The sequence below is a fragment of the Myotis davidii genome, unplaced genomic scaffold (assembly GCF_000327345.1).
Source record: "Myotis davidii unplaced genomic scaffold, ASM32734v1 scaffold496, whole genome shotgun sequence".
NCBI classification, from domain to species: Eukaryota; Metazoa; Chordata; class Mammalia; order Chiroptera; family Vespertilionidae; genus Myotis; species Myotis davidii.
Window position 1 is genome coordinate 5745481 of NW_006289398.1, and position 6917 is coordinate 5752397.

Here is a 6917-nt window from a genome sequence, read left to right on the forward strand (position 1 = left end):
GAGTCAGCACCCCGAGAACCGAGAACCGGCCTCGGGGAGAAGGGAGATCACGTCGCCTCCCACCCTCTGACCTGATAAAAAGCTTATGCGGAATCAGAAATGTGGACCAGGGACCAGGACTGACATGGCTGGAAGGTTCTGGAACCTTCCTGTTTTTCACATGTTTGGTATCTCGGGTTTCTCTCTCATGACAAACAGGAAAACAGTTAAATGAGAAACGAGAGCAAGGAAGCCAGTGAGAGTGAGGGTTAGGGACGTGGTGCCTTCCTCCATAGCACCCTGGAAGCGAGGATGCCAGGGTAGAGGGGGTGGGAGCACCTCAGGGTGAGGGAGCACCCACTGGGGGGGAGGAGCGCCCACTGGGGAGGGGGAGTGCCCACTGGGAGCACCCACTGGGGAGGAGGAGCGCCCACTGGGGAGGGGGAGCGCCCACTGGGAGGGGGAGCGCCCACTGGGAGGGGAAGCACCCACTGGGGAGGGGGAGCACCCACTGGGCCAGCCACTGAGTAGAAGGAGATGAGAGCAGCCTGAGCTGGGCCTGCTGGACGCCCTGCGGGTCTCCTCTCTCCCCGGCCACCCTCCCTCCTGGGTGAGGGACAGGCTCCCCAGGCATGACCGCTCCCTCGGGTGCTGCAGGGCCACTAGTGTGGGGCTGGGCAGGAAGCCCTTTCCCTCAGAGGGAGAAGGACAATGTCTTTTCCGGGAGGACGACCTGGGAACAGGCGGGACTCTGGTGGGGGGGGCGCGCATCCTGTCTCCACAGCCTGAGTGACGGGAGGGGGGGCATGTGGAATGTGGGCCCGGGAGGAGCTGGGGCCACATCTGTTGTCATTCAATGAGTTGGATGTTCCTTTGGCTTTTCACAGTGAGTCTGTGAGCACCTGCTCCCTTCCCCACTGGGAGCCTCACAGGCTCAGGGTTAGTCCTGTCTCACCTTCCCTCTGCCCCTGCCTCTCCCTCCTGGCAGCCAATAGCGGGAAAGGGAGCTGGGAGGTGGGAAACGCAGACCACAGTGGTCTGTGTGGATGGAAAGCTCGATCACGTAAGTTCTTCAAGACCAGCAGTTCTCAACCTTCCTGACGCCACGACCCTTTAATACAGTTCCTCATGCTGTGGGGACCCCCAACCATAAAATTATTCTCGTTGCTACTTCATAACTGTAATGTTGCTACTGTGATGAATCGTCATGTAAATATCTGATATGCGGGATGTATTTTCATTGTTACAAATTGAACATAATTAAAGCATAGTGATTAACCACAAAACAATATGTAATTATATATGTGTTTTCCGATGGTCTTAGGCGACCCCTGTGAAAGGGTCGTTTGACCCCCCAAAGGGTCGCGACCCACAGGTTGAGAACCGCTGTTCTAGACACATCAGCAGCTTTCACTGTCGGATCAGGAGGATAAGGCACAGAGTTTGTGTCTGAGACTGGGCACGGACGGTGCACACCCACACTTAAATGTGCTGTCCTGCCAGTCGCTGCAGTTACTGAAACCGTGTATGTGTAAGCGTGGCAGGAACATGCATGTGAGTGACGAGTGGGCATCAGCGAGGAATGGTCCCGGCCACTCGGAGGCCGCTGTGGCCGAGGCAGGCAGACGTGAGGCCTGGACGTCAGGAGAGCAGGGGTGCCCGGCCCCCCCTGAGGCTGGGAACCGTGTCAGCCTTGAGCCTTCCTTCCTTCCTGGGGAGCCTGTGGACGGACGGGCGCGTGGCCTTGACCCCACAGTCACCCTGCAGCTCCCCTCCTCCGTGGGTAGCAACAATGGCCTGTTATTTTGGAAAGCGTGCCTTTCCTGCAGCATAAATCACCGGTGATGCTGGGCCGTAAGGAATCTGTTTTGCACTGTCTTCCGTGGCCGCCAGGCCCGGGTTTGGCTGAGCTGCTGCGGGGCGGCCTGGGGGGAGGCGCGCATTCCAGGCCGCGGGTCACTGTTTGGAATGCGGGGCCAAGTCCTGCCCCGTGTGCAGAGTGTTGGCGACCTTCAAACCTGGGTATTAGGGAGAGGCACACCGCTCCGGCCTGGGAACCCAGACCCCGAGGCCCGCACATACCCGCGAACGCTGCCACCTCCCAGCGACATGCCAAGGCCTGGGCCTGCCACCTCCCTCCCTGCTGTCTCCTCCCCTCGCCACCTTGCTTGCATCCCAGAGAACCAGCCAGGGGAAGCACAGGTCTTTATTTTTCTAGAACGTTCTTTCAGCCTAGGCAGTGGTTCTCAACCCAGGCAACGCATTAAGGTCAACCCGGGAGTTTTTTCTAGCAGCTCACCGATGCCCGGGCCCCTCCAAGCCGTGAGCGCCCTGGGGGAGGGGCCAGGCACCCAGGTGAGACCAGGGGGCAGCGTCACCACCCAGGGGGCCGGGGCCTCAGGACCAGTCAGCTGTCTGGCGAGGAGAAGGAAATGGGCTGAGGGAGACTACAGGGAGTGGATCCACTTTACCTGTTTTAACACCATCTTGGACGGACGGATAGACGGAGTGGATGATGGGACGAGGCAGGAGACACCTCTTTGGCACCACACCTCTGCAGGGGATCCGGTGCCTGGTGGCGCATTAGGAGAAAAGGGATAAAACTGTGCGTTTAACACAATTCTTTGCCCAAATGATTTGCCCAAAGTCAGGGCGCTCCTGTGTGGTGGAGCGAGGACTCTTCTAGTTCAGATCCGTGTTCTTCCCACGCTGCCCCTGAGTGGGAAGTGCCACACAGGAGGTGCCCACACAGGAGGTGCCTGAGCAGGAGGTGCCCAAGCGCCAGCGCCGTCTTCACGGTGGCTCAGCCCGCGGACGGCTCCCTCTGCGCCGCACCCCAGGCTGCTCTCCCTGCCGCCCTCACTCCTGTGCCCCCGGCCAGAAGCCCCATCCCTCCTGGGAGCAGCCACTGCTGGGCCCATCACCAGTGCCTTCCCTCCACGGGGACCGGTTTAACTCACATTCTCCTGGGAGCGGGATGCCAGTCCGTCAGGGAAACCTACCCCGCTTCCTTTCCAGGCCTCATGCCGGCTGTGGAAGCCAATGCCTCATCACATCAGTTACATAATTGACACAAACGTTTTCTCCTTGTACTTGACTTTGTTTTTCTTCTGAATACTTAACCTCAAGCCTGAACTCCGCTTGCCCGTGGGTCCCTGATATTGGGAAGGGTGTCGGATTCGCCACCCAGACCTTCGGGGCAGCCCCGTGTTAGGTGGTAAATGGCGGCTCATTGAGATGCTCCGAGTTCAGCCTGGGACACCGGGAGCAGCCCAGGGTCACCGGGGCTGGAGGAAGGGCGGGGGACACGGTCTTCCTGAGGTCACCTGGCCCCGGCGCCTCTTATCTCGGCCTGTCCCCAGCTGACATTCGCCTCTGGAAGGAAGGAGAAGCCGGGAGAGAGGAAGGTGATATGCACCTCCCCTGGCCTTGGCGTAAACATTGTTGTGGGGTTTTGTTAATATAGTTTTATTGATTTCAGAGAGAAAGAGAGAGGGAGAGGGAGCGAGAGAGAAACATCAATGATGAGAGAGAATCATGGACCGGCTGCTTCCTGCACGCCCCCTATTGGGGATGAGCCTGCAACCTGGGCAGGTGCCCTTGACCAGAATCAAACCCAGGGCCCTTCAATCCACAGGCTGACGCTCTGTCCATTGAGCCACACCAGCCAGGGCTCAACCTTGTTCTTCAATGCAGCCATCAGACTTGCAGCCAGAAGAGGAGAGCTGGGGACACACGCAGACTTCCCGTTGGGCAGGCTGAGCAAGGAGGCCATGGGCACTTAGAAGGACAAGGCCCACTGGGGTGCCTGCTCTCTTACAGTGGAATCTAAATTTCAGCATAAACCGCGGCTCACACTCTAGAACATAGAGCACGCTTCTCTCCCCCCTTCCTCAGGCTGCCTTTCTAAGCTTCAGCGCGGGGTGGGCAGTGAATGGGACTTACTTCTTCTGAAGAAATGTTTTATTGTCTATCAGATTCACATTTAATTGGCGTGTAGCAGCCCCACACCCTCACGTCCACCTCTCGCGGCCGTGGCCATGATTGGCTTCAGGAGACACCTGCTCGGTGGGGGTTGGGAGCTTCGCCGGTGAATGGGGTTCCCACTCCCGCCCCCTGGGACTGGCCTTGCCCCTGGCTTTGGCCTTTTCCACCTGTAGCCTCCTGAGGTTGCTAGGGGTCTCCGGGGTGCAGGAGCTGTAGGTGGGGGGCGGGGGGACTCTCAGGGGTGCCCCGAGGCCCTCCTGCGGCTGAGACAAGCCCCAGGGCTGGACTGAGTCTGTAGGGTTGAAATTGAAGCACCGATTTCTGTGAAGCATTTAGCACTTTAAAGGGTCATGCATTTTTAAAAACAGTGTAAGGTACAGAGATACTAATAAAGAACATGAATGTGTTTGAGACCAGTTCTAATTATTCTTGATGAATGAAATATTGGAGAAGATAATCGTTTTCAAAGTCAGTGAGAAAGTCTATACTGTTCATATTACTGTCAAGTTCAGTGCTGGAGTGACGATATTTCATCACAACGTTTGAATGCATGTGTTTCCGGTGAGTGACACTGAAGGCTCTCTGGTTCTTTCGGCTTTTGGGGGCCTCAGGGAAACGGAGGCCCCTGCCTCCTGAGCTCTCACCTCCTCGTAGGTTTGATCCCATGATCCTGCTCTAGGCAGAACCCACAACCAGTTAGATGTTTATTTACTTGGTCAATGTTTAGCCTGCGGTTGGGCATTTAATGTCCCGGTGGAGACAGGACGGCATGGAGTGGTGAAATACAGGCAAAGGACAAGAGGTCTTTGGAAACGAGGAGCAAACAAAGAAAAAGGAAGAGGAGAGGGATGAATGGTGCTTTTAACCGTTCTTTTTAATGTCTCCCACACATTTGGGAAGTAGAGTAGGTTTTTATATGCCTGGCGTAGCCTTTCAAAGGAGCGAAACATATCGCCAGCACTCGCCGGTTTATTTCACATGTAAAAAATACGTCAGCACGTCCTACACCCCCGGAGAGGTGGTAGGTCAGGTATCTGAAGAGCTGCAGCTTGAAGGACATGGCCCCTCACTTACTAGTAAGAGTGCTGTGTTTGTTTTATGGTCTCATACTTAATGGTCTGTGACTTAATTTCTTTCAGCCCTGACCATGCCTTATTCTACAGGTTAAAATAAATAAATGGATATGTATATATAGCGTCATTCACTAGAAACACATACATTTATTTATTTATTTTAATATATTTTATTGATTTTTTACAGAGAGGAAGGGAGAGGGATAGAGAGTTAGAAACATCGATGAGAGAGAACCATCGATCAGCTGCCTCCTGCACATCTCCTACTGGGGATGTGCCCGCAACCAAGATACATGCCCTTGACTGGAATTGAACCTGGGAACTTTCAGTCCGAAGGCCGACGCTTTATCCACTGAGCCAAACTGGTCAGGGCGAAACACATACATTTAAATGTTATGATTAAATATCTGTAATCAAGCACTGGACTTGATAGTAATATGAATATTATAGACTTTATCACTAATTTTGAATATTATTATCTTCTCCAGCATTTTATTCATCAAAAATTATTAGAACTGGTCTCAAACATATTTATGTTCTTTATTTTTTCATTTTTAAATATATATTTATTCATTTCAGAGAGGAAGGGAGAGGGAGAGAGAGATAGAAACATCAATGATGAGAGAGAACCATTGATTGGCTGCCTCCTGCATACTGGGATCAAGCCCACAACCTGGACATGTGCCCTTGATTGGAATCAAACCTGGGACCCTTCAGTTCACAGGCTGATGCTCTAACCACTGAGCAAACCAGCTAGGGCTATAGTCGTTAGTAATTCATATATATATCACTTATCAAAATTAATTTGAATATGTACATGAATCATCCAAATTTCAATGTATATCCTTATATGTGTTTCCTTTTGTCTCTCATCTATAATAATAAAAGTGTAATATGCTAATTAGACCAGACAGCCTAACAACCTTCCGGATGAAGTTGCCATGGTGAGGGCAGAGGCAGAGATGGTTAGGGGCAATCGAGCAGGCAGGCAGAGTTGTTAGGGGCAATTAGGCAAGCGAGCAGTTAGGGGCGAACAGGCAGGCAGAGAGGTTAGGGGCAATCAGGCAGGCAGATGAGCAGTTAGGGGAAGTCAGGCAGGCAGACAGAGGGATTAAGGGCAATCAGGCAGGCAGGCAGAATGGTTAGGAGCGATCAGGCAGGTAGGCAGGCGAGCAGTTAGGAGCCAGTGGTCCTGGATTGTGAGAGGGATGTTGGACTGCCAGTTTAGGCCCAATCCCAGGGGCCTAAACCGGCAGTCAGACATCCCCCAAGGAGTCCTGGATTGCCAGAGGGTGCAGGCTGAGCTGTGGGCCTCCACCCCCCCCCCCCCATGCACAAATTTTGTGCTCTGGGCCTCTAGTTAAAGATAAAATACCCGGGAAGCTTGCTCTCTCAATGGGCTGATAAGTAACCAAGTAAAACATACTGTCCTGTTAGCCAGTGTTAGTGGCAGGAAGCCCAATGTGCAGGATACCCAGTTATACAGTCCTATACTAGACACCAGGAGAAGGTGTTTTTACATTTTTTATTTTACTGTTTTAAGTAGGAAAAATAAGGACTGTAGGTTTCTACAAGTGCCTCAGAATAAAAAGTTTAATTTTTTAAAAGCATATTGTTGAATGATTAGAGTGAGTAATTAATGCTTTGTCTTTTTCATTGTGGCAAAATATACATTAACATTTTACCATTTGTCTGGCCAGTGTGGCCCAGTGGTTGAGCATTGACCTATGAACCAGGAGATCACGGTTCAAATCTAGTCAGGGCACATAACCGTGTTGTGGGCTCAATCCTCCGTGGGGGACATAGAGGAGGCAGCTGATCGATGACTCTCTCCCATCATTGATGTTTCTGCCTCTCCCTCTCCCTTCCTCTTTGAAA